Genomic DNA, 22,524 nt, shown 5'->3' on the forward strand with positions numbered 1-22,524 from the left:
CAGGAACTTGAACCCCTGGTGCATGTGGAACAATGTATCAGTGGTCTCCGCTATCGTCAACTGCTTGCTGACTGTGAACACCCCGCTGTGTTACACTTTTTCCCGAATGGTGATGATGTCTTCCAAGATGACAATGCGCCAATCCATCGGTCACTTGTTGTGCAGGATTGGTTTGAGGAACACAGTTCTGACTTCCAGCATATCGATTGGCCTCCGAACTCCCTCGATATCAATCCCATAAAGTACTTGTGGGACAATATGGTAAGGCATATCAGGCGTCTGGATACACAAATCACCTCCATTGCTGACAGCATGACACACAGCTTGGTTAGCCATACCTTCCGAATGCTTCCGACATCTTGTTGAATCAATGCCACGTCGAGTACCTGCTGTACTGAGGGCAAAAGGAGGACCTACGAAGTATTAGGTAGGTAGTCATAATTCAGTGATCACTCAGTGTACATATATGGTAAAAAAAATTCTATGAAGATCTCAAAAATCCAGTGTCACGCCTGAAATATGTAGATTTAAATCCTATTCATATCCTCATTCCTTTCGAGAAGAACTATTCAGATGACTGCCTTGCTCATTTTAGCTTTGGTGAGTTCTGGTCGATGTAGTGCAATTTAACTACTTGCATCAGGTATTCATTTTGTGACCTTCGAACAGGTCCTAACGTTTTTCGTAATTTCATCCCTTACACACGGTTATATGCTTATATATCCATATACTGTATATATTTTTTACTTTATGTGTAAAAGAGCAACCTGTAAGAGCAAAATTCTTCTGTCAGTCATAAATCGACTGCTACAGGAAAGCTATTTGTCTTATCGTGTGTAAAGGCTTTGTCGAACTTTGCTTGCAAACTGATTGTTCAAAGGTAAAAATGCACTGTACTCTTTTTTTTTTTTTTTTTTCAATAAATTTGCTAATAACGGAGTAGTCAAGTTCTATTGTACAAAAGTACACCCATAGTTTTGGTTTTTTATTATTATTTTTTCTCCTCGCCCATAGTTTTTTTTTTTTGGGTGGGGGGGGGGGTTCTGTTTACATTAGGTACATGTGAACTCCTAAACTCCAAAAAAAAATCAATATTGACGTTTTAAGAGACGTTTACATTGCTAGTATATCTGAAAAAGTAAACCCATCTTTCTGTAATTTTTCCTGCCCCTATTCCCGTTACTATCATGTTATAATAAAATTCAGCTCTAATATTAAGATCTCATTGCTAAAAGCATGTCAAAATAATGTCCAGCTTTTCTCAAGATACAAAGGTTGGCAGGGTGGCTCTTTATACATTTGACAAGGATCAGGGTATGCTACTGCAGCAAGATCATCGCCAAGAACGAAGTAGTCAAACTCTATTATACAAAAGTACACCCATAGTTTGGAGAGTTTTTTTTTTTTAATATTATTTATTTATATATATATTTTTTGCTGGTACTGAGGATTGGGCACCCTGAATACGGAATTTACTGGCATCCACTGGTTTGGCACACCCACCGGTGGATGTGGGACTTTGTGTTATAACACAGACTATTGGAACAGGCCGGGCTTTACATGCCGCCGAAGGGGAACCAGGAATCGGCTGTCCAGGAGACAACTGCTCCCTGGTGGCAAAGTGGGCTGACATAGATAAATACTACAGTACACATACATTAATACTATGTCAGGTCCGTTTTACAGAGATTCTTCCTTCACAGAGACATTAGGTGGAGATAGGCTCCACTCATTAGGCCTAGGGACTACCATAAACAGGGAACATACATGTACAAAAGTATACGCGCTTCCAGTGGCCATGGTTCAAGCCCGGTGATTACTAAATACGTGCTTTTTTTTTTTTTGTTCTTTCTATCTTGTGAGCTCCTCTAACCTTATGTGGCTGTCCCGGATTATAAACAGACAATTCATTTTGAGAAGTGGCAATTGAGGTTTAATTTGATAAATGCAAGATACTGAATCTGGGACCAGTAACCCCAAATTAACATTCCAATTTACTACTACCATACTCAAGGTAGTGGAGAGTGAAAAACACCTAGGGATAATTATACAGTCCGATATGAAGTTCTCATGGATTTTTATCAAGCATGTACAGGAACTTTGCCAGAAGGGACAAAAGGTGATTGTCTCCCTGACTTATGCATCTTGATTACTGCGACGGGTGCAGAGAAGAGCAACAAGATTATTTATTTACAATAAAAGTCTTAACGAAGAACAGCTTCAGTTCTCTAAACTAAAGTGTCTGCGAACTAGGCACATGCAAGGAGATATGGTTAAAGTGTTTAACACTTTAAATGAATTGCGTCAAGTAAATTCTAATGATATCCTTATTCAATCTCGGATGACGCACATAAGGTGCCAAAAATTTAAATTAAAAAAGGATGGTTGCAAGATAGATATGCAAAAATTTGTTTTCTGCCAGAGAATAACTGATATTTGGAATAAACGTCCATCTGGTACTGCGGAAGTGGGTAGTCTGAATAAATTTAAGGAAGGATTAGACAAATTATTAGAGAGGATGGACAAGTGATGGGGATAGTTTTTTTTTGTTTTTTTTTTGCCTCATATTGCTTGCTCTCTTTATGTTCCACTGCTAATACTAATACTAATATCTGAAACAAAAAATAATTTCAATTAATATTAATGGATGTATTTTGAAATACAAATATAACTATATTTAAAATATATATATATTTATACATAAATTACACAGCTGTTTTTCTACATTCCGACATGACAAAATCATGAATGATATCATTAAAACAATTGTTTTCTAATATGATATTTATGAAAAAAACAGATTATAATCTAAGTTTTAAATAATTATTTAAACGTAGCTGTGTATATAAAAAAAAAAAAAAAATTAATTTTGTATGAGATGCCAACAGCGCACCTTGCGACTGCTTGGTACACCATTAGCCATTTAAGGCAATTTTAAAGATAGCGCCGAAGATCACAGCGTTTATTCATCTTTTGATATCAATCAATCAATTTTCTGTTTATACTCCGGACGACCACACGGTCAGAGGAGTTTCAAAAGTAGAGAGAATACAAGAAACAGCACCGTATTTAGCAGTCACGGGCTTGAACTCCGGTCAATTAAAACACGTGTACTTATGCCCCATCGAGATGACCACTCGGCTATGGCAGCCTCAAAAAAAACACAGAATTTCCTCTCGTCACTGACGGGTTTGAACCCGGACTTTTCCAAGCGGTTTGGGGGAGGAAGACACTGCTTATATGCACTATGTTACTTGCAAGAGCCTATGTTTTACATTTTCAAAAGACAAGAAGTAATTGTGTAACTACTTACTTTGAATTGTGTTGTATATTTTTTTTTTAGGCTGCAACTATTCTTTCAAAACAGTTCTCGTGGTAATCCAACGTTGAACAGAATGATAATTTCAATTGTACGATTTGGCATATTTTGTAGTGAAGCTATTTAAAAATTTTCAACAAAAGTAATACTGTTTTTCACTGGAAATACTTGAACGTTGTTGTGCATTTAATTCCTTAATATTCCATAAAATTTTCATCATCATCATATGACGTTTATCGAAATCTGTTATACTTGTAGAGGCGATTACGTTATTGGTACATAAAGGAAGTGTGGCAAGTTTATAATAGTAATAAGATTATTCCGAAATGTTAACTGCATGAAAAATGCTGTTATCATTTCGACATTTCCCATTTTGTAACCATGTTAACAGATTATATCTCTAGGCAAGTTGAAAAATAAATCTTCCTCTCGTTATTCGGATCGTTATACGCCTTTAAAAATAAAGTGAGCGTCTCGATTGAGCACAAAAGCGACCTGGAAGAAAATGCTAGGTCACTCGCATAAAGCATTGTGTAAACGTGCTTACGATCATATGATAGATTGAACTCCAGTGTAATGGATTATTAAATTATATCAGGTATTACGTAACTGATAGGCTTTAATAATGTTATCGGTTATATTAAAGACAAAATGTCTTTTATCATTTTGCTTCAACTTAATCACATACAAAAGATTTTTATTTTATAAGTTAAATGTTCTAGCAGGTATTAACTATCATAAATTCGAAATTACGGAGGGATGTAAAATAAAAAAGAAACAAATGCTTCAGAAAGGCATATTTCGGTTTTTTTCACTTTCAATATTTCACGATTTTTTGTTCTAAGATATTTTATATTAATTTGCTATATCCATGTCAATTTATAAAATTAAACTTCTTTATTGCTGCTAATTCTCATCACGGCGACAGGGCCAACTTCTGGTCATGTTGCCAGGAGTTGGCCCTGTTGGCCCCATAAAAGTTAAAATTTGTTTTATCTAGTCATAACACACACGTTCAACAACCAATCCAAATCATCCACAGTTCTAAAGAGTAACTAGCGAATATAATCAAACTCCATTAATTAAAGCTTGCTGACTAGCTGCTGAGGATGAGCATGCATGAGGTGCATTGTACCTGGCGAAGCGCGCTCGTAATGAAACTATAGCCAGTCGAAGTTTAAGTTTTTAGGCTGGAGCATAAAATGTACGAAAGAACCTTGTTCATTAAGCATATTCCTGTTGGCTATAATTGTACCTTATCTTCTTATCACGCGTTCCTATGTATACTAAAATAACTGTATTCCATTTTTGAATTGTTTCAGTGAAGGGCATGTGAGATCGTTAATTAAAATTAAATAAACAAATTTACTTATTAAATGAATAATAAGTAAATTTACTTTATACAATTTATTAATTAATTAATGTAGCTTATTGAAATTGTAAACATAAGAGACTGCAGACGGTTCCATTCCAGCGCATTTTCAATTTACAAAACGAGGACAAACATATGGTTGAATTTGCTTTCAGCCAGATCTGGTGTCGTGAGAGTAGGTAGTTCGGATAAATCTGAAACGCATTTTCAATTTATTAAACTATTTGGCCTGCAGCCGATTTTTCTGATTTGGGGGGGGGGGGGGGGTTCTTACTTTCTTCAGGCCGTAAAACTTGGAAATTGGAGAATTTTAGACTATTTTTTTTTTTTTTTTTTTTTTTGCCTGATGAAAGAACCCGAAAGAGAGTTCAGAAATTATTATTATTATTATTAGCTATGTGGTGCAAGGAAGCCTGAGGCTTATGCTGCACCAGCCAACAACAACAAAAAAAAAAAAAAAAAAATTCCCTAGTTACCCTGAGAGAAAGAGAGAGAGAAAAGTAGAAGGGAATCACCAGGAAAGAGAAGAATGATGATATCCAGCTCAGGACCCTGGGTGTGCCAAGCCCATACTCACCAGATGTGAGCCCCTGGGAGAAAATGCTGGTTGAAAGCTATTTACTTCAGAAAAATTAAATGTGAGCCTTCTTAAAGGAAGAAGAGCAATAAGTTTTTTTTATCATTGTTTCATCTCTTTCTATTAAGGATTTCAATAAACTAAATCAATTGATTAATACGTGGAATGAATCGTTTATTTGATATCTTTAATTTTGCGTTTTGAAAATCTAACATTGATTAGAAAATGTAATATTGATGACCTAATAGTAGTAGTAGTAGTAGTGGCATGTGATGCAAGAAAGCAAATGTGTGAGCTTATGCAGCATCAGCCAAAAAAAAAAAAAAAAAAAATCACACCATTCCCTCCAAATGCCTGTCCAGTTCCTCCTTAAATTTATTCAACCTATCAACTTCCACAACGACAGATGGAAGTTTGTTCCAGCAATTAACCACCCGCTGGCTAAAGTCAAATTTCCGCACATCTATTCTACATCTGTCCTTTCTTAATTTGAATTTATGCCCCCTTAGGTTCGTAATCTTCTTGTTCAGCTATTCATATACCTGTTCTATTATTTTGACTATTATTTTTTAAAATTTATATATATAGGCAAATCTACTGTCCTTTTTGACTGGTGCAGCATAAGCCTCAGGTTTACTTGCACCATATAGTTAATAATAATATATTTAAACATCCTTCGAAGTGCAAACCACTGGCCACTCGTAGTTATTTGTACTCTCTGCCAGGAGCCCTTGAGCTTACCCTACGAGAAAACCAGGGCTGTTGTTTTTCCATAAAAATCATTTTTACAAAAAAAAATTATAAATAATAATAATAATAATAAATAAAGATTTTACGGAAGAAAATTGCAGAAAACCAGTTGTTTTTTACACGCATTTTAAAGTACTGTATATGAAAATGCTTCATGTTTTCATCAATGCTTAATTTAAACAGTAATAAAAACGTTCAATGTGTAAATTAAGCCTCCATTTTATTTGATATGTGATCCTAAAATTGCAGTATTGGCCATAGTTTTAAAATTTATTTATTTTTAAATTAATTATTTAATGTGGTTTAATCATTTAAAAATTATTTAAATAGATTATCGAATATTCCATTTATTTATCACCACCAGTTAGCGTATGTGTCCGTACTGTGAAGTGATTTTCTGAAAATAAAATACGAAAGAGGTAAGATATTTATTTTGAAAGATTGTAGATTATCTCCCGTTTCTAAAATATTCACGCACATAATTTTACGTTCAAAGTCTTCATATGTCGCTATTTATGGCGAACCTAAAATAAACTAATAATTTTAAACTTAGGAGAAAAAGGGAAGGATCGTTTTGCTTAAACTGACGATAACACGATATCTGATTTATAATTTTGATTACATTTTTAATGTGATGTAAAGCTGGAAGACTTTTCGTTTAAATGAAATAATCCACTTGCGACATATGACCTTGAAAATGTGACGGCCAACTAATCGGAGAGCCGTTGAATTGACTGCCGCAGTAATGTGAGAGTCGGATTTGATACGAACAGCTGCTGGCCAACGTCAGGAATTAGGCACCAGTTCTACTTTGTATTAGTGAGGTACGTGGTCCTTAATGCTTTTATTTTTAGAAGACTTTATTATCTTAAAGGTAATTACTTAATGATACAATAAAAATGCCCAGTTAATGTGGAATCTGCATTTTTGGCTCAGTTACTTCCGAAACCAGAAAGTTGGTATTTATTTAATATTTATTTATTTATTGTTTGGTCAATTCAGAAAATAAAAGTATGCAAATATTGTAAAAAGAAAGCAAATAATCGTATATGAAGGAAATAGCTTTCTTTTTTTTTTTTTTTCAGATTTTGGGAAAGGGTTTATTTCTCTGCATATATCTCTGTTTTATGTCATTATATTATTAGCGTATAGGTTAGTGCAATTGCATCAGTTTAAATTGTAGCCATTTACCAAAGTAGGTAACTTAGCATCGTTTCAATTATACGTACAGTATTTCATATTGTGAATACCTTCAGAATGAGTTTCGTTGGTATTGCACTAGCTCCAATAAATAACGCTCCGCCAGTGGAGAAGACTAATGTTACTTATTCTCGGCGGACACCACCAGCCAGATAGCGCCGTTTGAAAAATGGTATGGTATAAAAAACTTATCCACATACTATCCCTATTAGACTTAGGAAAGACAAGGGTAAATGGTCTCTGCTCCGATCATGCGGCATGTGCATGCTTGGAAGGTAGTGTTGGACAAATATTCTTCATCTCAATCTACATGCAGTGCTCACAGCATTCTCAAAAAATTGAGCCTGATCTAAACTTCCTTGAGACAGCTTTAATTAGGTTATCAGGCAAAAAGATGGTGATAATGACCGACGCAAATGCTTCTTCCACCATGTGGAACAGCCCCATAACGAATAATAAAGGTGAATTACTGAGGAATTCATAATAAATAACGGATTGATTGGAACTCCCCTGGGCATCTGCCCACTTACTCATCCCCTTCTGGTCAGTCTTACATAGATGTCACTCTGTGGAATGCAACATTCGGGAGATGCATAGAAAACTATCCCTGGGGGCTCACATCTGGTGAGTATGGGATTGGCACACCCAGGGTCCTGAGCTGGATATCATCATTCTTCTCTTTCTTGGTGATTCCCTTCTACTTTTGACTCTGTCTCTCTCTCTCTCTCTCTCAGGGTAACTGGGGAACTCTGTAACTGGGTAACTGGGGAATGATGTAGGTAAAGTAAACATTGGCAGTGAGCTGGATTTTTTTGTAATAACTGAGAGGAAAGTGGAGGAGAGATTGTTGAGGATAAACATAAAAAAGGCACCTGGGGTGGATGGGATCTATCCAGTTATATTAAAGGAGGCAGCAAAGGAAGTATGCAAACCCCTAGCCATAATTATGAGAGCTTCTTTGGACTCAGGGGAGGTACCCATAGACTGGAGATGTGCAAATGTAACCCCAATTCACAAAGGAGGATCAAAGGCTGACACAAGTAATTATAGACCTGTTAGTTTAACTTCTGTTCCAGGTAAATTAATGGAGGCACTGGTTAAAGAAGCACTGCAGGATCATCTAGACAAGAATTCAGTTATAGCTCAGACGCAGCATGGTTTTGTTAAGGGCAGGTCTTGCCTGACCAATTTGATTGGATACTATGATGTAGTCACAAAAGAACTGGATGCAGGGAATAACTTTGATATTATATATTTGGATCTTAGAAAGGCTTTTGATACTGTTGCACATGGAAGACTGCTGCACAAATTGGAGCAGTGTGGCATTGGAGGCAAATTGCTGCTATGGATAAGGGGATGGTTGAGTGGCAGAAGACAGAGAGTGGTAATCAATGGACACTGCTCAACGTGGACTAATGTTATTAGTGGAGTTCCTCAAGGTTCAGTGTTGGGTCCATTGTTGTTTTTGGTGTTTATGAATGATATTGATGATGGGATATCAAGTTTAATGTCTAAGTTTGTAGATGATACAAAGGTTGGCAGGGTAGTTAAGGACACTACTGACGCTATGCTGCTGCAACAGGATCTGGAAAGGTTGAACAGATGGGCTGAGAGGTGGCAAATGAAGTTTAACATTGACAAATGTAAAGTACTACATATGGGTAACAGTAACCCCAGAGCAGTGTATCAACTCTGCGGTACTACACTGACAGTGGTGGAGAATGAAAAGGACCTGGGGGTAATTGTGCAGGCAGATATGAAGTTCTCTGAGCAGTGCAGACGAGCTGCAAGAGTAGCTCATGGTGTCTTGTCAATGATATACAGGAATTTTTCTAGCAGGGATAAGGAGGTGATTATTCCCTTGTATAAGGCAATGGTTAGGCCACATCTTGAGTACTGTATACAGGTCTGGAGGCCTCATTTCAAGAAGGATGTAGAGCTGCTGGAACGGGTACAGAGAAGGGCAACAAGATTAGTAAATGGAACAAAGGATTGCTCTTACGAAGAAAGGCTTAAGTTTTGCAAATTACAGAGTCTGGAGACTAGGCACCGGCGAGGTGATCTGATAGAGGTGTATAAGGCTTTGAATGGTTTGAGCATGCTCAGTGCCAATGGGATTCTTCATCTTTCTCAGAATAATCACCTCAGAGGGCATAAATTCAAATTGAGGAAGGACGGATGTCGGATAGATGTGCGGAAATTTGCCTTTGGCCAGCGGGTGGTTGGTTGGTGGAACCGACTTCCATTACTTGTTGTTGAAGTTGATAGCCTAAACAAATTTAAAGCTCAACTGGACAGGTATTTCGAACGAACGGAGGGGTGAAATGGGAGAGGGTTTTTTTTTTTTTTTTTGGCTGATGCTGAATAAGCTTGCTTTCTTGCATCATATGCCTCTACTAATGCTAATGCTAATGCTAACTCTTTTTTTTTCCTGGTGCAGCATAAGCCTCAGGCTTCCTTGCACCATATGGCTAATAATAATAACTGGACTGTTCACTCCTCTTGGTCTGTAAGCGACCACAATGTAATAACCCTTGACATAATATCTAATGAAAACGCAGCAGCTTTGAGAGGCACTCATGACTTCCCCAGATAAAAAACTCGACAAATCAAATGGAATCCTTTTGAGAAACTACTTAAGGAAAAATTTACGGATGAAAAACTGACAGATCTTACTTTGGACAAACATCTAAAAGAATTGATGGCAATCATCACCGAAATATGCGACGAGACGATTAAGAAGAAACAGAGAAGACAAAATTCGGTTCTTTGGTGGTCCCAGAACCTTTTTACTCTAATGAAGCATACAAAGAGCGCAAGATGAGATGTTTAGAGAGCTAGGAGATATGGTAGACATGAAGATGAGATAAACCGATTGAATGAAATATACAAAAAAACCAGAAGGACATATTTCAACAATATTTAAAAAGACAAAAAAAGCTCTGCTTGGGAACGCTTAGTTAAACAAAGTATGGACCAGGAGCCCTGGGGCTTGATCTACAAGCTGACTCTAGACAAAATTCATTCGGGGGAAATATTCTCCTCTGTACTTAGACCTGATAACTCCGAAACTCTGACATGGGCCGAGACTATGGAAACAATTTTGGATGAATTGATTATGCAAGATTAAACTGTACCAGAAAGTCCGGTGCAAACAGGCATTCGTTTAGAACATCTTTCCTACATAGGCCAAAGCCACGAAGATGATTTTGACAGACACGAGGTAGATCTTGCTGTTGCAACTTTGCGTGATGGCAAATGCCCTGGACTGGACCTATTAGAAGTTACCATAGTTAAAAGAATCTGGAGCACCCCAACTGATGATGAACCTACAATACGAATCCTTCCCCTCTCCTTGGAAAAAAGCAAATCTTAAATTACTCATTAAGAATCCCAACAAAACAGCAAATCAGGCAAATTCATACCGCCCAATCGGTCTACTTCCGGTCTTAGGAAAAATACTAGAGAAGCTGATTGTAGTGAGATTCCAAAGGCACTATAAAGAAAGAAACCTAAAATTAGAGATATCAGTTTGGCTTCACTGCTGGGATGTCTACAGTGGCTGTAATTAACCTATTTATTAATAACGTTTCAGCCTCCAATGAAAAGTAAAGAACAATCAATAAAATTAGTTAACTCTTACAAATGCCTAGGAATTATGTTAGATAACAAACTTCAATTCATTACCCACGCTATATATGTACTAAGCAAAATCAAGATTCTGACAGGCAAAATAATCCGAATTACCAAAGGTTCTTGGGGTCTGAAACCCTCCAATCTCAAGCTGTACTACAAATGTATATTTATTCCTATTGTTTGTTATGCTGCGGGCGCTTGGGGTCCCAGTATACGCAGAGCCATGGTGGAAAAAATCTTGACTCAAGCCCAGCGCTTTTTCCTGATTGCAACTTCAAGAGCTTGTCGCACAATTTCAACGTCAGCACTACAGGTAATCAACGGTAAACTACTAATTAAATATGAAGTGCTGCACAATTACTTTCAGTATTGTAGAAGGAAGGGTATTGCAGCACAGTTCAACCAGTTTTCGGTTAACCTGGACGTGCCAGTGAAAGAAGACAACATTAGATTAAGAAACCAGTTCCTCCAGGAATGGCAAAACGAATGGACTAATGCCAACACTGGAAAAATTACTACCCTTTTTATACATCAGGTTGCCAAATTTGACAAAAAACATCGGTCCTGGTTTAACCCAGGTCTTCGCCTAACTTTCATTCTATTCGGGCATAGCAGCCTAAACTCAGTTATTTACTCTGGGTTTGGCTGCTTAAACTCTTTGTAAATGTGGCTCAGAAGAGACAGTCCAACATATAATCTTAGAATGTCGATATTATTAGCATTAGCATTAGTAGAGGCATATGATGAAAGAAAGCAAGCTTATGCAAAAAAAAAAAAAAAAAAAACCACTTCCATTTCACCCCTCCGTTCGTTCGAAATACCTGTCCAGCTGTCCAAAAGTTTGTTAGCCACCTGAGCGGGATCATCAACTATTGAACCATCAATATCCAGTGGATCAATTTGATTCATCCCTTTCCTACTAGATTTACATGGGTAAAGAACTCTTTTCTGTTTTTCTTTGCCAAGGATTTCTCATAATCTGGCCTTTGCCTGCCTAATCTCTTTTGTGACATGGTTACAGACCAGCTTATATCTATCATAGGCTTCCATGTCACCCATTAATTTATATGTATCCCGTGCATTTTTCTTCTCTGCCATATGTCTCATTAGGTCATCTAACATCCATTTAGGCCTAAGCCTTGAACAATAATTCTTAGTTGGTATGTAAAGCCTAGTAGCTTCCAAGATAAGTTCTTTGAATGCTTCCCATTTTGAATTTGCAGTTGGTAACATCATCAGTTGATCCCACTGTATAGAATTTAAATACTGTCTCAGACCATCGTAAGCGCCTTTACGAAATCAAAAACCCTTCCCTTTACCCCTGATGGTAGTTACCTCTTTGAGTAAATCCCATTTCAGCACACTGTGATCACTGCCACCTAGTGGTTCCTTTATCTGCAGATTCTTAATGCATGAACAATCACTACTGATAATCAGATCAAGAGTATTACTCCCTCTAGTTGGCTCCCGAACATGCTGATGTAGAAAACAATCATCCAATAATGCACAAAAGTCTTGATAGTGTGTGAGTGACCATCCCACAAATTCCAGTCAATATCTGAGAAATTAAAATCCCCCATTATAAGACTCTCTGATTTACTGGCCCACTCTATTTCCCTGTACAGTTTCTTATTATACTCCTCAGAGTCATTAGGCCTATAGCACACTCCTACTCTCAATTTTGATCCCCCCAATGCTTATGTCATACCAAATTGAGTCGACTCGACATTGCACTGGCCAGCGATGTCGACTGGCTTCACTTCCTTGGATTTTATGTGTTTCTTAACTAATAGCATAACCCCCCCCCTCCCCTCCTATCATGTCTATCCTTTCTGTAGATATTGTACTCCCCAAATTCTAGTTCTGCATTCCTTATATCTGTGTGACACCACGTCTCTGATATCTCAACAATATCTGCCTTTGATGTTTTGAGCAATACCTCAAATTCATCAAATTTATTTACCAAACTCTTAGAATTGGTGTACATGCAAGTATACATGCACCTGTTCCTATTCTTAGCTATCCTAACACAACCCATGTGTTTACTTGTACCGCAATGACTCCCATCATTCTATTAAATATCCTGCATCTTGTTTTCCAGGCTGCTGCTCATTCCAATAGAAGCAGTGCATGAATCACTTTCGCCTCTGCCAGTGGCTACTGTTAATCTATTAGTCTTTGTATCCCCCCTCCGCCAAGCTAGCAGTTTTCCGACCCACCTAACACTGCCTCGATAGCATCAGCAAATATTCTTGCACCCTTTCTATTTAAGTGTATCCCATTCCTGTAGAAGCAGTCTCTCCTGTTAACAAGTACAGACCAGGCTGAAAAAAATTCTACCTCTTGAGCCTTGCACAATCTTTCCAGTGCCGAATTGATCGACAGGGCTCTCATCATGTACTCCCTCCTATCGTGTGTGGGCAGAATTGCAGACACTTTCAAATTCAACCCTAATTCACGGCTTTTTTTCAACAGTGACCTGTGCTTGTTAAGTAATTCTGCCGGGCTCCTAGTCTTAATCTCATTAGTGCCAACGTTTAGAACTATATCACCTTTTGTGCCCTTAAATATGATATCCGCTCTACAACATCATCAACCCTTGCCCCTAGCAGACATACTCTGGTGCTGTTCCACCTATCCTTTTTACAAAGCATGTTCCCCGTTTCCCTGACAATAGAGTCACCAACAACGACTAATTCCTGTGGGAACCATTCTGCCTTGGGGGTTGCCGCTGTGTTGCGTGATGACCAAGTGCAAGCTGTGGCTTGGTGCGGGCAGCTGAGACCTTGATGGGGCCCTCAATTTAGATCCTTTGAGGGCACCCACCCTGTCCTTCAAGCTCTCATATAGGCCTATAATAACGCTGATTTGTCGCCTGATTTCTTTACATCGAGCACACACAAAGACAGCCCCCACGGCAATATCATGTCCTGTATCCGATTGATCCACAAACATCATGAAAGCAGTGCATTTTAAAAGGCTGTGATTCAGAGGGCAAGTACCCCCCCCCCCCCCCCGAGCCACAGCACTCCCATTAGCTTGAACCTTTTGCTTTGCTGCTCTGGTCTGCGTCATGATTTTGAGTTAATTTCAATTTCAGTACACAATTATAACCCTAAACTTGTATCCCAAAACAGTTATAACGCTATATATATTTTTCAGTATCGAGTATTATCGATGAGTTCCATTTATATAACTTCCGGGCTAAAATTTAGTATATGGTGCACCCTCTCTATACTCGCCGACACGGCACTGATTGACGTGGGCTGACCCGCTCAGTGTCATGCGATCTTCCGACGGAAACATCTGGCACGAGTGCCACGCCGTGCGTGTCACGTTTCCGTATGTTCATGTTATGAACTTCACTGTTAGAAATGTCACGTGATGTTAATATTTCATTAGCCGATTATTTAATTTTATCGATGCTTAATTAAAAACAAAATAAGAAAAGTTGTTTGGTTTTGGAAAAGGCTGAATGATACGTATATCGGGGGTGTGGGGACAGAAGCCCCACAGAAACAGGGGTCTGGGGGCAGAGCCTCTAGAAAAAAAAAAAAAATAATCCCCTATGTGCAGTGAGTGGGCGGAGTTTTTTTTTTTTTTTTTTGGAAGTGGACTTTTTTTTTTCCTTCTTCTTTTCGGCTCTATCCGATTTATTCAAATGTTACGTGACATTTTGTGATCTACGAAAAATGTGTATTTTTGTAACTTGAATTTTTAAAATTATTGTATTTATCCTGTTTTCAGTCGCCGTATTTGTTGCTGTGCCACGTGCCATCCGCGTTTCACTTGTCATCCGTCGGCCGAGGAGAATAGCGGGAACACAGTGAGTGGGCGGAGTCACAATCCGTTAATCACTGCTTTCCCCCTCTTTTCCTCACCGCCATTTTGAAGGGTGCACCATAAACTAAATTTTACCGCAACTTGTAACACGTGAATTTGATACCCTTACCCACGGATACTAAGTAATACCTACAAAATCTCTATCTAAGTTAAACTTTAAACTAAGTATCGTAACTAGGAATATAAAGCTACTCTAGAAAATAAGTTAATATGCCAATTTAAGCTAATAAAACAGAAAAAACTTTGCCTGCACAAGGCTACTCTCGTTCTCAGTTCTTTATGTAGACATTCGATTTGAACTTCAGGCATTGACCGAAGTTTATGATATAATTAATTTCACCAAGTTTTAGAATGTAAGGAAAATTATCAGGTACTGGCTAACTTTGCTGACAAAGGTTTCCGCAGAAGGAAAGGACTTGCCGACTGAGAATAATTATGTTCTTAGTGTACTAATGAAGGCCGCCGTAGCCTAGTGGTCAGGCGCGCGGGTGCATAAGTACACGTGCCTTGAGTGACCGGGGTTCAAGCCCGTGACTGTTGAATACGGTGCTGTTTCTTGTATCTTGTAAACTCCTCTGATCGTTTGGTCGTCCCGGAGTATAAACAGAAAATTTATTTATTATTATTATTTACTACCACTGTATATAGTTGCCTTGGTATCGCGCATTATAGCCTTAGTAGCTAATGCGCCAATAAAACCAAAACCAAAGCCTTGGTATTAATCGTATTGTTACAAGACCTTTGATGAGGAAATTTATTTGGATTTATTGCCGGACGGCAATATTAGCGTTTAGTATAAATTAGTCGATGTGCCAGGTTCACTTTTGAGTGGGCGGTGTCCTGGGACTTCGGCCTCTAATAAGTTGCATAAATTGTAAATCTTAAATTGTATAAATTGTAAGATATATATCGGACCTCACTGTAACCGAACTGGAAGGTTCTAACTATCTGTATAGTTGTATAAGTTGTGAAGGTTAATGTAGAAATTGGTGCCTTCAACAAATTGTAATAATTGAGTTGCAAGTGTTATGGATATACAGTATGGTCAAATGTGCGGCTATACTATATTGGTCTCAGGCAAGAGACTTATTGTTTGTAATAATTCCTGTGAAGTTGGCCGATCAGGATGTTTTGTAAAACCACAAATTGTAAATATTTTACAGTTACTCTTCAGCGGCGGATAGGGGGAACCCTGGAGCTCGCAGAAAAGAATAAAATACTTTGAAAAAGCCAAAAAAGGTGTAGGAAAGTGATATTAGGAAAGGAGGAAGAAGAAATGTCGTCGAAAGAGGAAAAGGACAGTTACTACTCACACTCACTGAAGTAAACTTCTCCTAAACCCCCTGAATAGGCAACGCTTCCCCATTAGGGAAGACTGAACCACGTTACCTATTCACGGTAACGTGTAATGTGAAAAAACAAATAAAGGTAATGTGAAAACTATAAAGTGAAACCGCCGATGATTGAAATAGTGCCTGCAGTAGACTCCTCTCTCTGCCTAGACATCGTTTAGCCTTTTCCCCGAAAGCCGAGCAACACTAATTACAATAGCATCGGTCACTGAGGAACAAATTCAGGCGAACCTATTCACGGCCTGTGATCCAACTGTTGTCTTGTTTACGAGATACAAAAAAAAAAAAAAAAAAAAAGAATTAGTGTCAAGGAGACCATTTGTGGGAAACACTATCAAGAGCTGGTTTGTGTGAAAATAAAGAGAACCTGAAAACCATAAAACAAAAATGCCGCCACTTGAAATAGTGGCTTTTAGTTACAGTTTGTGCAGTCAGAAATCTTGTCCATTTAATTCTTTTGAAATTTTGGTATATTTTGAATTTTAGTGATTTATTTTTGTTGTGTACCACCTAACGAGCAACACATTTAGTTAATGTGATTTTTTGTGTTGTGTTTATTTGACATAAATTTATTGAATTCGTGTTTTCTAATTACTGTACAACATTGTGTAAACTGATAATATGGCCCCTAAAGAGTGCAGTTTCAAATAAAATAATAATAAAAAAAAATTTTGCAAAAATTTCAATGTCCGAGGTTTTTGAAGGAACATTAAAATAAAAATTACTAATTTTTGCCAGAGGGGGAGGTATTTTATTTCACTGGGGGTGAAACTCACTCCCGGTAAATTCCCTGGATTCAACACTGGTGGGCATTAGTGTAGACTCTAGAGTATTTTAAGGCAAGAACCTCATACTACGTTGTAGAATGACTACTGTATAGGTTAGTGCAATTGCATTAGTTTAATTCGTGGCCATATACCAAAGTAGTTAAGTTGGCTTTACTTATTCGAGGTAGTACAATACTGTGTAACTCGTTGTGAAGGTATTAATAATATGAGATATAATTAAAACAATGCCAACTTATCTATTTTGGTAGTCTGCTCGGTAGCACAGTGGTATCGTCACTATCCTCCCCACACCGAGTGGAAAAGGCCTGGGTTCAAATCTCGTGACCGAGTAAGTCGGTCTCAGGCATAGATAGCAAGGGTTTCTCGTCCAGCAAAACAGACAGATCGACTGTAGAACATGCAATTAACAGACATAAGACACAACACAGCAGATGAATTTAATTATTCGGGTGGCCTAAAAATAATAATAAAAACTACTTTGGTAGATGGTTATGAATTAAACTGATGCAATTGCACTAACCTATACGCTAGTCCAGAGGTTCCCAAACTTTTTTGGTTCACGATGCTCGTTATGTCTCAGTAATTTTTTCACGGCACCCCTAGGCCAAAAGAAATACCTAACAGTTCCGTTTATTAAGTAGTTAGGTCCAAACAACTTAATAAGTATTTATTTCCTGACAACCTAGTAGCCGTTTGAACAAATAATACACATAAATTGAAAGAAAAATAATATTTTTATTTCATTCTTAAATAACCACAATCACTTACTAACTTATTTCCCCTCAAAAATTTAAAATATTCTGCGGCACCCCTGCAAATTCACTGTGGAGCGCCAGGGCACTGTGGCACACGGTTTGGGAATTGCGGTGCTAGTCATTCTATCTCGTAGCATGAGGCTCTTGCCCTAAAATACTCTATAGATTATTACTATATTATTTATTTATCTTATCTATAAGTTGGTTGTGTGGGAGGACCACAATTCTATTAATTGTGCTACTCCTGAGTGCTCTATCAGTTGCTTCAGTTAAAGCAGCTTTCTGAAAAAAAAAAAAAAAAAAAAAAAACATTTAAATTTAGGTAGTGGATGTAAAACTAACAAATAGAGAATTTAATAATTTTTAATTACGAATTTGCTCATTTTTGGCCCTTTCATTATTTATAGTAGACTACTCATTATCCGGAATAGCCGGGAAATCAATTTTCCCAGATAATTGAAACCTCAGATAACTCATCTCATTCATGAACTAGAACTACGAAAACAATCGTGAAGCTACAAATTACAGGCCCTGAGAGATTCATGAACGGGGCCCCTCCATACTTTTCTACAACCATGTCAAACCAATCATCTGGCCCCCCTGAATTTTGTAAGCTCTTGGTGTGGCACAGGGTGTCATTAGGTTGCAGAACTGGTTTCAAAAAAATCTAGATTATTCGTAGACGTGTCCAGAAATTGTCTGCACAGACATGGGATTTGTGCAAGAAGACCTATGGTGTGTGTTTCGCCGAGCAGTGGCGGATTGGTCAGGGTGTCAGCTTGCCTGATGGCAAGTGCACCCCCCTCCCCCTGAAATAACATTAGACAATATGTTAAAAATGTTAATGACCTTTTAGTAGTTTGAAAATATAATAGTTGTGGGTGGGCCCCCTTTGTCTCTTGGCAACCAATATCATAAGGCCAGAAGAATACAGGCACTCTAATATCATAATTGGATTGCCAAGAAACAGCACCAATTCTTGCCTTCACGTGTAGCACAGTTGGTATAATTATTGCCCTCCTCAACTGGGGGAAAAAACCCGAGTTTGAATCCTGTCAATGACACAAGGAATTTGTATGGATGTTTCATATCGTGGCTGAGTTAGTCAGTATCAGGCGACGTTAGCATGGTTTTACATCCAGCAAATGGAAATTCGACCACAGAACATGCACAATTTACAGACAGTACATACAGCTTGCTGATGCCTAAAACCATACAATTAACCGATGCTCTTCACAGGTGAGTCCAAGTCAAGTACTGCCAGGAGTTGGATTCCCATTGGATCTTAGTGTGGCATGAAAGAGGAACCCAAAACAATCCTGTATACATACAAGAACACAGTAGTTTCCATGTAGGTGGACTACTGTTATGGGGTAGCATTAGTCTCTATGATTGTACAGAACATATCATCAGGAATAGGACCCTGATTGCATGCAACCATAGAGATGAGATGAGATTCTGCAACCTGTGGTCCTTCCCTATGCTGTGGGCAAAGAGTTCTTTTTGAAGGATGATAACGCTCTACCTCACAGGGTAGATCGGGTGAACAGTATATTGGAAGATGAGAATATTGTCCTTATGGATTGGCCCGCCTGCTCTTCTGATCTGAATCCCATCAAGCACCTTTGTGGCATCCTATTTAAATACTATTTACAGCTGATTAAATGTCACAAAAAGTCTGGACGAGCTAGAGTACAGCACTTACAAACAGAACCATCTTGATCTTTAAACAGGGCCATCATTGACTGCTGAATACGGTGCTGTTTCTTGTATTATTTCTATCTTGTGAACTCCTCTGACCGTTTGGTCGTCCCGGAGTATAAACAGAAAATTTATTTATTTATTTAACGAGAACCTTCTGGCACTTGATACCTTTGAGGGACCCCTCTTTGCAATTCATATTTGTAACTTTGTAAATTACAGAGTTTTTCCACCCGAAACCAACCCCTTTTTTGTCTTTACTTCTTAGTTAATGCCATTTCATTAATGTGTAACATTTGTAACAAAAATGATGCCATTTCACCTACTTCGGTGATTTACTACAAACTAAAATGAGGCTTGGCACTAACTTGTTCATGTAGTAAATTTCCCATAGTCTGAGGCTTTTAGCCACAAACCCCTTTTTTAGTCTTTACTATTGTGCACTGTCTGGCATCTCTCATATTGTAGAGATAAACTTCATAACTGGGTTGTCACTTATTGTATCACCGGGGTACCTACCCTCCCACCGATGAGAAGCCAACAAGCTTCGAAATGGGCCATCTGGGTGGTAGTATCCACCAAAAATAAGTAACATTAGTCTTCTCTACTGGCAAAGCACTGCTTATTTGAAGTAGTGCAATATCAGGGCAACTTGTGAAGGCATTCACAATATGAGATGTAACAAAAAGTGATGCCATTTCACCCACTTCAGTGATTTACTATGAACTAAAATGATGCTTGGCACTAACGTGTTTGTCATGCATGCATTTTTAAAGTATTATTATTATTATTATTATTATTATTATTATTATTATTATTATAAAAACTTTTTTTCTCCTTTTTGTATGGGGTTTTTTCTGCTCTGTGACTGGTGCTGGTACCAAATACATGAGATGGTTGGTCGTGTCTAGTTACTATTATTATTATTACTGTTGGTCGAGGAACTCTCTTACTATTCTACAGGTGTTCAGGAACATGGCTTTCTGGAGTTCAATGTAAGTTTTCTCTACAAGGCATATTGCTTCTAGGTTCTTATGGAGGTTCTTTGGCACCATGCCGATGGCTGATATGGTGATTGGGATAGTCATTACTTGTTCCATATGTCACATTTCTTTGACTTCCCCATCTTAGGCCTGTATACTTCCTGATATTTTCTGCATAGGTTTTCTTGAGGTTCCTGGTGTTGGCATCAGTATATCGATCAGGTAGGTAGCCCTTTCCTTCTCGTCAACAAGGGTTATGAATGGTCTATTGTGTAGGATTGTCTTGCCCATTATTACAGCACAGTCCCATTATAGTTTGTGAGTAGGGGTCTCTAGTAGAACTTGAGGTTCATACTTGGAATACAGTACACTTCCTTTGATCAACTGGTATTTTTGCACTAGCTTCTGATGTATTATCCTGGTGGCCTGGCCATGTCTGTGAGTGTACTCAATCTAGGTGATAACCCTGCATCCCGCAGTGATGTGCTGGATTGTTTCTAGGGCTAGGTGGCATCGCCAACATGTGTTATCCGTCACTCTCCAGGGGCCTTGATGACTACCTTGGAGTACCTTCTTTGCCCATCTTTCTGTCTTTGTTTCTTCTGTCTGTGTGAGTGGGACCACCTTGTTAAGGTTGAGTGCTGTGTGCCATTTGTCTGTCTTTCTTGTGTTTTCCTGGACTTTATCCCATATGTTCTTAATCGCCACCATCTCTTGTTCAGTGAGCTCAGTCATTTCCCTCCCTCCTTCTTTCTGGGCAATGGTCAGTCTCTTGATTGCCAAATTTGGGTGTTGTTGGCTCTTCATCATCATTATTCTGTTCAATCTCATAATCTCCTCCAGGTCGACTTTGGTCCAATCTATAATCTCAAAGGAGTATGTTAGTACTGGGACTGCATAAGCGTTTATGGCTATGACCATGTTCCCGCCATTCAGCTTTGATTTTAGCAGGCTTCTCAGTCACTGATGGCATTTCTGTCAGGTGGGCCTGAATCATTCCCAGATATTTGTAGGTCTCTCCCTCTGTCATGGCTTCAATCTCTTCACAGATCTTAAGCTGGTAATTTCATCCAACTGGATGTCCTTGATGCAATTCATGGGTATTGCATTTGTCTAGGCCAAATTTCATCCTGATGTCAGTACTGAACTCTTAGGTAATCCGGAGTAGCTCTTGGAGTTGATTCTCGGTTGACACATAGTGTTTGATGTCAATCATTTATGTCAGCAGAGAGAGGGTGTATAGGTTCTTCTTCCCTTCTTTAAGGGTGTATCTGTACTTAATATTGCTGAGCTTGGTGGACAGTGGGTGGAACCATAGGGACTCAGGACATTTCCCTGGAAGATTCCTCTTCTGATGGCGATCGGTCTTGTGACATTCTTGACCTTGATGGTGCTCCTCCATTTCACAATGGTTGCTTTAGGGAGTGTTTCAGTGTCAGGTTGACTTTGTAGATCTTCATTTTTTTCTATCAGCCAGCTATGAGTCGTGGAGGCTTGTGGTAGTCAATGTAGGCCATATACAAGTTACGTTGCTTCTTGTAGGCTTGCTCCATAACTGCAGTGTCAATGGTAAATTGCTCCTTACATCCTTTCAACATCTGCTTACATCCCTTCTGCTGCTCGGCCATGATGTTCTGGCTCTCTAAGTGGACTGATATCTTCTTAGTTATGCAGCTGGTCAGGATCTTGTACATTGTTGGGAGACAGGTGATTAGTCTGTATTGTTTGTGCTGTCTTTGTCCTTAGTCTTCAAATATGTGATTCCTTGAGTCAGGGACTCAGTATTTTGTCAGGGTGCCTTATTATCTGGCTGAACTACTCTGCTATGTGCCGGTGCATGCAGCTGAACTTCTTGTACATGTAATGTCTATGTTTATGTCTATTCTTAGGGGAATAGACATAAACCCCCTAGGAATAGATGATATCTATTTCTAGGGGGCTTAGAGGGGAACAGGTATTCTGTGTGTTATCAGACACTCAGTCTAAAACACTGATGGATCCAATATCTTTCTACTACAGAAGATTTAGGAGAAGTCTGGTTGGCCTGCTTCCTTAAAATCCACTCATGCACATCTTCTCGATGGTAAGCCCTGTTACGTCACTTAGGTGGCAACGAATGTGTAGAGTGGTCCTCTTCAAGACGCCTGGTCAGCGTGAAGAGGAAAAGACCAAACCCTCCAGCACATGACATCACGACGAAACAAATGGCCCTCAGTCTCCAGCATCTTCCACTCCCTCTTACGGCAGT

At 38.6% G+C, this 22,524-nt stretch overlaps 1 protein-coding gene across 2 annotated transcripts in view; it reads left to right on the forward strand.

Moving 5' to 3' along the window:
• The first annotated feature begins 4,426 nt into the window (after positions 1-4,426).
• Positions 4,427-22,524, forward strand: part of LOC150086165 (L-serine dehydratase/L-threonine deaminase-like) — a 55,060-nt gene continuing 36,962 nt past the window's right edge. Inside the window, exon 1 of one of the 2 annotated variants that reach the window (XM_090373756.1) lies at positions 4,427-4,523. The gene's annotated coding sequence lies outside the window, so the exon portion shown is untranslated. Of the gene's footprint in view, positions 4,524-6,763; positions 6,843-22,524 lie in introns of those variants that run through there. The other variant, XM_090373755.1, reaches the window with a different exon arrangement.

The sequence above is a fragment of the Mastigoproctus giganteus genome, chromosome 5, assembly GCF_048544385.1.
Source record: "Mastigoproctus giganteus isolate SK-2022 chromosome 5, ASM4854438v1, whole genome shotgun sequence".
In the NCBI taxonomy this organism is placed as follows: Eukaryota; Metazoa; Arthropoda; class Arachnida; order Uropygi; family Thelyphonidae; genus Mastigoproctus; species Mastigoproctus giganteus.